This window comes from Dermochelys coriacea, chromosome 4 (genome assembly GCF_009764565.3).
Source record: "Dermochelys coriacea isolate rDerCor1 chromosome 4, rDerCor1.pri.v4, whole genome shotgun sequence".
NCBI classification, from domain to species: domain Eukaryota; kingdom Metazoa; phylum Chordata; order Testudines; family Dermochelyidae; genus Dermochelys; species Dermochelys coriacea.
This window is the reverse complement of record NC_050071.1, coordinates 93,434,831-93,444,380: the sequence shown is the minus strand read 5'-3', so window position 1 is coordinate 93,444,380 and position 9,550 is coordinate 93,434,831.

Here is a 9,550-nt window from a genome sequence, read left to right as displayed (position 1 = left end):
ACTGCACTGTTGTAGTATGTTCCTCATTAATCCTCATATTAATAATTTAGTAGCAAGCATTTTAGTTGATTTCATTCAGACTTCCATTATAATCTCTTATCATTACTTGATAGTAAGTTTCTGAAAAATTCTTTTCAATAGTACATTTCCAAGTCCCAAATGTGAATTTAGTGGAGAGCTTGAGCAAAATCCATTCATTTTGAAAATGTAAAAAATAAGTACTTTTTCTGCTATAAAATGTAATTTTTTGCACATCTTAAAAAAAGCTAGCTGATCTTTATCAGCTGAAGATTTACAGAAGATCTCCCTGAGAATGGTAAGATAATTTAAAAAGTTACTACAAATGATTAAAAAACTCACATTTGACCATGCACAATATAAAATATTCATTAAGTTTAGAGTTATAATCCTATTTATAGGACTATATGGACTAATGTCAATAATATTGATGCTATTTAGTTTTTATGCTTCTGTTTCAATGTGGATTTCTATATGGTAATTGTCCAAGTTGTTTTACTATGGCAAAGTCACACTTACTTCATTGGAATGAGGATTGGTGCCAGGAATTTTGGTATAGCTGTGAATTTATGCAGCAAATAAACTTAGAAAAGAGCTGGCACAGTGGCTGAACTTCTGTACCTCTCCAAAACACAATAGTATCTCAGTCTGGATATTACATGAGGGTTATTGTGAAGGCATCTTGGAGAAACTCACACTACAGTTGTCAGAATAGCAGCCATGTTAGTCTGTATTCGCAAAAAGAAAAGGAGGACTTGTGGCACCTTAGAGACTAACATTTATTTGAGCATAAGCAGTGAGCTGTAACTCACGAAAGCTTATACTACAGTTGTGTGGTTCTGCCTCACCTGTTCTGAAGAAGTTATTGGTTATACATTTGTTATACATTGGTAATTCATTTGTTATTGGTTATACATTTGAATGGCATAAGTACAAATATCTATTCACCAATATCATTGTTTGAAGAGATCAATAAACAAACTACTGTATCCATAAACCTCACCAACAAAAGATACAATGGAAAATCACACAAAACTTGTCCAGAAATTAACCAGCATTTAACTAGATCTGGATGTGCAAATACTATCAATTGCCTGGAAATGAACAAATGAACAGTCATTACCACTTCTCTCTCTCACACACACACCATGATTTCAATAATTTCCATCCCACCATCAACCTCAGCCTGGACCAGTCCACAAAAGAGATCCACTTCCTGGACACTGTGGTGCTAATATGCAATGGTCACATAAACACCACTCTATACCAGAAACCTACTGACAGCTATTCCTACCTACATGCCTCCAGCTTTCATCCAGACCACACCACACGATCCATTGTCTACAGCCAAGCTCTACGATGCAACCGTGTTTGCTCCAAACCCTCAGACAGAGACAAACACCTACAAGATCTCTATCAAGCATTCTTACAACTACAATACCCACCTGCTGAAGTGAAGAAACAGACTGACAGAGCCAGAAGAGTACCCAGAAGTCACCTACTACAGGACAGGCCCAACAAAGAAAATAACAGAACGCCACTAGCCATCACCTTCAGCCCCCAACTAAAACCTCTCCAATGCATCATCAAGGATCTACAACCTATCCTGAAAGATGACCCATCACTCTCACAGATCTTGGGAGACAGGCCAGTCCTTGCTTACAGACAGCCCCCCCAATCTGAAGCAAATAGTCACCAGCAACCACACACCACAAAACAAAACTGCTAACCCAGGAACCTATCCTTGCAACAAAGCCCGTTATCAACTGTGTCCACATATCTATTTAAGGGACACCATCATAGGGCCTAATCACATCAGCCACACTATGAGAGGCTCATTCACCTGCACATCTACCAATGTGATATATGCCATTATGTGCCAGCAATGCCCCTCTGCTATGTACATTGGTCAAACTGGACAGTCTCTACGTAAAAGAATAAATGGACACAAATCAGACGTCAAGAATTATAACATTCAAAAACCAGTAGGAGAACACTTCAGTCTCTTTGGTCACTTGATTACAGACCTAAAAGTGGCAATTCTTCACCAAAAAACTTCAAAAACAGACTCCAATGAGAGACTGCTAAATTGGAATTAATTTGCAAACTGGATACAATTAACTTAGGCTTGAATAGAGACTGAGAGTGGATGGGTCATTACACAAAGTAAAACTATTTCCCCTTGTTTATTCCGCCCCCCATCCCCCACTGTTCCTCAGACGTTCTTGTCAACTGCTGGAAATGGCCCACCTTGATTATCACTACAAAAGGTTTCTCCCCCCACCCCCGCTGGTAATAGCTCACCTTAAGTGATCACTCTAGTTACAGTGTGTATGGTAACACCCATTGTTTCATGTTCTCTATGTATATAAATCTCACTACTGTATTTTCCACTGAATGCATCTAATGAAGTGAGCTGTAGCTCACGAAAGCTTATGCTCAGATAAATGTGTTTAGTCTCTAAGGTGCCACAAGTACTCCTTTTCTTTTTGCGAATACAGACTAACATGGCTGCTACTCTGAAACCTTTATTTTTGTGAAAGATCAGTCTATGAAAACATCCTCATATGACACTTAACACAGATACAGTGATCCATAATATTAATAGAACTGGTAACGGTTTGTGAAGGCTCTCGCTATAATGCTGTACTTTCACTCTGTTATGAGAATTGCTACTGAAAATTCTTTCTTTTTGAAGAGCAATGACACTGGCTCCCCATTTTTATCTACCTGCTCTTAGTGTCTCTGCTCACTCCTGGTGTTAGTCAATGTTTATTGTACTGAAATTTACATAAAGTCAGATTTGTTGCTACATCTGCACAACGGTGAAATTAAATATTAATTCCTTCTCTAGGAGACCAAATTTAGTTCAAGCAGAGATTAGTATTTTGACTGAAAATGCAATGAATAGTCTCAAATGTTTTCCAAAGAACCGACGAGTTTAAAAGTGATTATATATGGACCAAAAATTCTTTACTAAGAAAAAAGCATAAAGCACATAAGTGTTAAGTTCACTGACAGAGATCCTGGGGAAAGGTTGGATACAAAAATGTCCTGTGGCTGTGGGATGGAACACTCAGTCTCACTTGGCCAGGGTGTCTATACAGCCAAGGTGCAACTCTTGGGGTAATAGTGGATGTGACCTGCTATTACCCCTTGCAGAGGTTTTGATCCACTGCACCTTCATTGTGAACATACCTCCCAGCAATACCTCTGGCCCTTCTACATACTCCAAGTTCCACACACTACATCAGGCTACAGAGGTCAACCTTGGAGATCTCCATGACAGAGTGTGGAATCCTTCCATGTGACCCAAAGCACCCAAGTATTCATACCCTCCACACTATTGTAATAACCTTTTAAAAATATGCCTTGTGAGGTATCATTTAAAAACTAATAACTCACTGGTAACAATCCATGATGAAATGTCTGTATCAACATTATACATAAAGTTATCAATTCTGCCTGTATGATGTTACTAGAACACATTCAAGACCAGATAACCTGGCCTAGGTAAAGGTGTTAAATAGGTCTGTCCATAAACAAAGGAGTATGGGCAGTAAACAGGACCATCAAGACACCAGTGGGAGGAGACCGCAGAAAACAGAACAATTTGCATTTTAGCAAACACTAGTGAGGGCGTGGAGAAACAAGGAGCTTCCATCACCACCAGACTCCATGTTGCTTCCCTTACAGCTTGAATAAACTTTACTTTGAGGGGTAACCCATAAAAGAATCCATTTCAAAGGTTTACTGGTCTTTAAAGACATGGGGGCTGAACTTCAAGTGATAAGCAATTGAATCAAGTGATTGTATATTACATTATTGTATTATAAAAGTGTATAGAGTGAAGTCATTTCTGAACATTAATGACACACTGGTGATTAATATCTTTGTGAAATGTATGTATGAACACTATAAGGAAATATGGATAATTGATATTATGCTTTAAAATCTGTGGCCGAACAGGGAGAAACGGGTTCCCACCTAGACAGGAAAGAAGGCAGCTATCTACCTGTCTCCAATGAGCATTAAGCAAGGTGTGACCAACAATGGAAGCCCCATTTACACAGAAGTCAGCAAGGGGATTGGAAGCCCACAGGAAGGGAAGAACAGCATGAGGTCATCCTGCCTCTTGAAACAAAGTAATTGAATTTTGGAAGATATAATCAAAGACAGAGGCCATCTTTGGCATCCAACACTAGAGACACACAAGGGAGCAAGCTGAGAAAGATGGGTCCTTCAATCAAAGGGGGCAGGGTTGAAGTCTCTGAGAACTGAATATAGATGAGAAGCCTACTTAGGCAAAGATTTTTTACCAAGATGACAAAAGAAGCCAGCCCCTTATGCTTTTGTGGAAGATCCTGACAGAGAGAAAGTCAGCCAAGGATGGGGAAATGGAAAATTGGTGGGAAAAACCATCTTGAACAAAGCCTGTACCATACTAGATTACGTTTTAGACTTTTAGATGTGTGTCTTCACTTTTATTTGCTTGTAACTCTTTCTGAATTTATTCCTTTTACGTGGTATCTCTTAACCTATGTCCTATTGTGAATAAATTTGTTTTATTTTTACTATAAACCAACTCAGTGTGGTGCTTAAATGAAAGGGTGCATTTATCCATGTAAAGTTAGTAAACTGTGCTGTGCTTTTGTGTCTTTAGAGCAACAAACATTATTTCTTTAAACTGTTGAGGAGAGGGCTGAACATTGCAGAACACATGGTTTCGGGGAAATTTTGGAACTGGGAGTATGTTGGGGTCACCTTGCGGGTTGTAACCCAGGCTGGTGGAATCCAGTGTGGGGCTGTACACAGGCTCCTGGGATCAGAGTTACTGAACCAAGGCTGGCTGCATAGCACACAGACGCTCAGTGTATGACCTGCATGCTTGTTGCTGACTGCAAGCATCCCAGCCTGGGAGCTACAGTAGCAAAACATTGTGAGGTACTCAGGATTACAGTGTTAGACCTTACTGGTCTGGCTTGCACCCTGAATCCCATGACACTCCTACATGCTGCTTATTGGCTTTATGCTTTGGCCCTAAGGTACCCAACCTTTCATACTCTACTGTATGTATCATGGCCCTAGTCCTGCAGTTCTGGTGCAGGCAAAACTCCCACCATCTTCCAGAAGATTGCAAAATCTGATCTGATGGGAGTTCTCCCCTTACTTGCAGCCAATTTTACTTGAGAGCAGAAAAGAGATGAACTACTAGTTTCCAGATGAAGGTTCAGATGCTGTCAGGTTCAGAAACTCGGGGGTAGCTTTTTATCCAAACCCCAGTATTTGTCTAGATACAGCATCTGAACCAAACTGGTGAAAATCTGTTCTTGTAAAACCAGATGCTGTAAATATCTGTTCTCACATATTTCTTTCATTTATACCTCCCCCTCACATGACCACTTACTCCTCAAACCTCCCTCTCCCTGCTTTCACCCTTCTCTCTACTTTGAGCTACCACTCATTGTCTGCCTGGTGGGAGTCCTTCAAACTTCTAGTCATTTCCCAGGGTCTTCAGAGGAACATTGCTTGAATGCTCCCTCCCCCCAGTCTCTTAAGGGGGGTTGCTAGGTCAGGCCACTGCCTCTCCAGTCCTAGTCAAACAGAGATCTTTGTGTTTGTGTTAGCCCCTCCTCCAGCCTAGGAAATAGGGAGAGGCAGAGTCCACCGCAATCACCTCCTGCTGGAATTGCAAATCCCATAAATTTTTGCATGAGACTCATTTAGGCCCAGATTCTCAAAGATACATATGCACCTAACTCCCATTGAAATCAATGGCAACTTGCCAGCCTCTCCAAATTACAGAATATATAATCTTATACTCAAGCAAATGAGATTTAAAAGCATGTATAATATGTATATATACACACGTGAGAGTGTCATTATAAAAAATCACTGATTTCAATGGCAATGGCAATGCCTACATACCTTTTTGAGGATCTGAACCTTAGTCCTTTAGGTTTTGAATAGAAGAGTGAGACTGGTGGTCATTTTTGATAGAAAAAATAAGAGCTGGTGAAAGAAAGAGAGAGGAAACTGGATTAATAGGATGAGAAGTGAATTCCAGCAGTAGAAGGCCTTACTGTTAGAGTGTTCTATTCATTTGGGCTGAGAGTTTCCAAAGTTAATTTTCCAGGCAAAAGAAAGACAGTCAAAGTTACTACTTCATGTGTGACTGGGGATAATTAAAACCTCTTCCCCATTTCCCATTCTGTTTTTCATCATGGCCATTGTTTATGTGATGCCTCTGCTGAAGGATCTTAGATATTTTCCAGCATGAATTAATGAACTTGAATAGGTACAGCCTCACTCTAGGCTCAAAATGCCTTAACTTTTCAGTGTAATTGTTGTTTATCCATAGTTCTTTAATGTTTTAAAGTCATGATAGAAATAATAATTTTTATAAGACAACTGGTGGCTGCTATCCTGTTGCTGAGTGTGAAGTCAATCCTTTGGAGTATTTCCAACCAAGAATTTTGGCAGTCTTCCTGGAGTGTAAAGAGGACTGGTTATATGTTGTTTCTGACATCTGGTGCACCCTCTGAAATCTAAGCAATAAATCCCGATCCAAAGTAGAGTCTCTCTAGACCAGCTAAGAAAGTATGTTTAGCAGAAACCTTGTGGAATTCATTAGGAACCTTCCGTATAATTTCCAGCAGGTAATTGTATGAGGCTTAAACAGCACTAGGGAATATGTTATCCAGAGCTCATTCTAAAGTTCATCTTTGCTTTCTGGAAGGCAAAACAGGGATTAGTTACAGAGGGATATGTTCAGAACAAAACTAAGGCTGGAGATGATAAACAATCTGTATGCAATTATTGGAGATGTGTTGAGACTAGAGATCAGAATAAGACTAAATAGAGTTCATATAGAATAAGATTATTCATTCCTTGTTGAAATGTGGAATGTTCTTATCCTTTAGCATTATACAACAACAATGCGTGGTTAATATTGGCCAACCCTGCAATCATAATGTAATAACCTGGTCAAGAGTGGGTGATCATGGCTCCTTCTAGTAGCTGGCTCCCTTAGTTAAGAGCCTGCTACTTTCATCTCATTAAATTATTCCTATAATTCAAATGGCAGCAACTTCTGCTTTTGGTATTGATGAACAAAGGAAGAGCATGAGCAATGTGTCTATAGTATGTGTCTACTGGTTCTTTAAAATGGCACTCTCACATGGTTATATACATGTTACACATGCTTTTAAATCTTATTTACCTGAGTGTATGAGTCTATATTCGATCATTTGGGGAGGATGGCAAGTTGCCATTCAGGCTGCTGTGGATTACCAGAAAAAATAAAAACAATATTTTGCATTAATAGAACGTTTTATGGGCCAAGTTCTGCTCTCATCTATACCAGTAGGATTACAGAGGCATGAACCAGGGCAGAATCTCCAAAATGCCTAGTCCTGCTCCCTTTGAGTGAAAGTCATGCCACTGATTTCATTGGGAGACAGATTAGCTAATTAATTGACTCTCACAACATCCTGCGAGGCAGGTATTATTATCCACAGGAAATCACTGCCAAGATTTCAAAATGTATGACTGTCTATATTCTAATAGATGTGTTAGTTACATGAACACTGTCCTGAAGAGCTGTGTTTCTTTTGCATGCCTTACCCATGAGGTAAATACAGCCCAGGTGTAAGTGGGGGCAAGTCTAATGAAGTCAAAAGAGTTAGACATACTTTCACCAGGACTGAATTTGGATCTCCTTACACCAAGCCCCAGCACCACTTAACTGCCTTACTAGAATGTTTGGGGTTGAGATAAATTCTTTGTTGTCTGGCCAATGTTTATAGGAATTCATTAAAGGGCAAAACAGATTGGCTTCACACTTGATCATGTGATAAGTCTTCTAACTATTAATCACAGATGGGAGTTAACTTTAGAATCATGGCATGGCATAACTGCAACTTTTCAATAATATTTATTTCCTTTTAAAAAGAAAAGGATCAGGACTAAGCAGAATTCATTAAATCCACTAATTGTGCATTCACTTATTTGTTTATATGTAATAAAGAAAAGAACTCCGTTTTTGTTTTTTGGTATGGCTTGAGATCTTGCTGTCCTGGTGCTTGCTTAGTCTAATTGCTGCACTAGGAATAATGAAATGTCAGTTAACTTGAGCAAAAGAAAATCATTGTACAAAGAAAATTACTAGTTTGTAATAAAGCATAGACTTTCCAGCATCTAAGATTAAATTGGTCTCAGTAGAATACTATATAAATAAATAAAATTAGAATAATTGAAAAAATGTACTTTACATTTCCTTTCCATGAAAATATTTGAGAAACAAGGTGGGTGAGGGGATATATTTTATTGGACCAATTTCTTCTGTTGATGAGAGAGACAAGCTTTCAAGCTTATATGGAGCTCTTCTTCAGGTCTTGGAAAAGTACTCAGAGTGTTACAGATAAATACAAGCTAGAGCAGATTGTTTAGCATAAGCATATGCCAACATCTTCATGGCCATCTAAAGGAAAAATTTGTGGATAAATGCACCATGAAACTTATAATATACCTGAGATACATCGATAATATTCTCCTCCTCTGAACAGATGACCTAAACCTCTCATAGATTTGCTCCACAACTTCAACAACCACCTCCCAGCCATCAAACCCTTACTAGAACACTTCTATACAAGCATACAACTTCCTGGACTGCATGATCAACTTCAACAATGTTCTAAATAAAAAGAAAAGGAGTACTTGTGGCACCTTAGAGACTAACAAATTTATTAGAGCATAAGCTTTCGTGAGCTACAGCTCACTTCATCAGATGCATCTGATGAAGTGAGCTGTAGCTCACGAAAGCTTATGCTCTAATAAATTTGTTAGTCTCTAAGGTGCCACAAGTACTCCTTTTCTTTTTGCGAATACAGACTAACACAGCTGCTACTCTGAAAAATGTTCTAAATACAACTATACACAGGAAACCCATGGATCATCATGCTAACCTTCACAGATTCAGTAACCACCCCAAACACCCCAAGAAATCTGTCACCTACAGTCAGGCATTCAGATACTATAGAATATGCTCCATAGAGAAAGTCTGGGATACATACCATAACTCAGTTAAAACCACCTTCACCACTAAGAACACTCCACCAGAAAAGTATATTGCATCATGGAATGGGCCACCCTATACCCTGAGAGAACCTGCTTCAATATGGGGGAAAAAACCTTCTGACCGCCCTAGCTGTCACCTACCATCCCATTCTGGAACCTGTTTGGGATATCATTAAACAATTAAAACTGTACTTAATCGGGACCACATCCTGAAAGAAATCTTTCACTAGCCCCCTTTCCTGGCATTTGAACAACCCCCCTACCACACCAAGCTCATCATCCAAAGTAAGCTCCCCACAGACCAGGACTCACCAACTCAAAGTGGCACTGCCATAACAGATACAAGACCTGCTGACATAGCTCCCCTACTATGACAATCAATACCGCCCCACAATACACCTTTCAAGATTCATAAGCCCTATACATGCCTATCACAACATGCAGTGTACCTCAC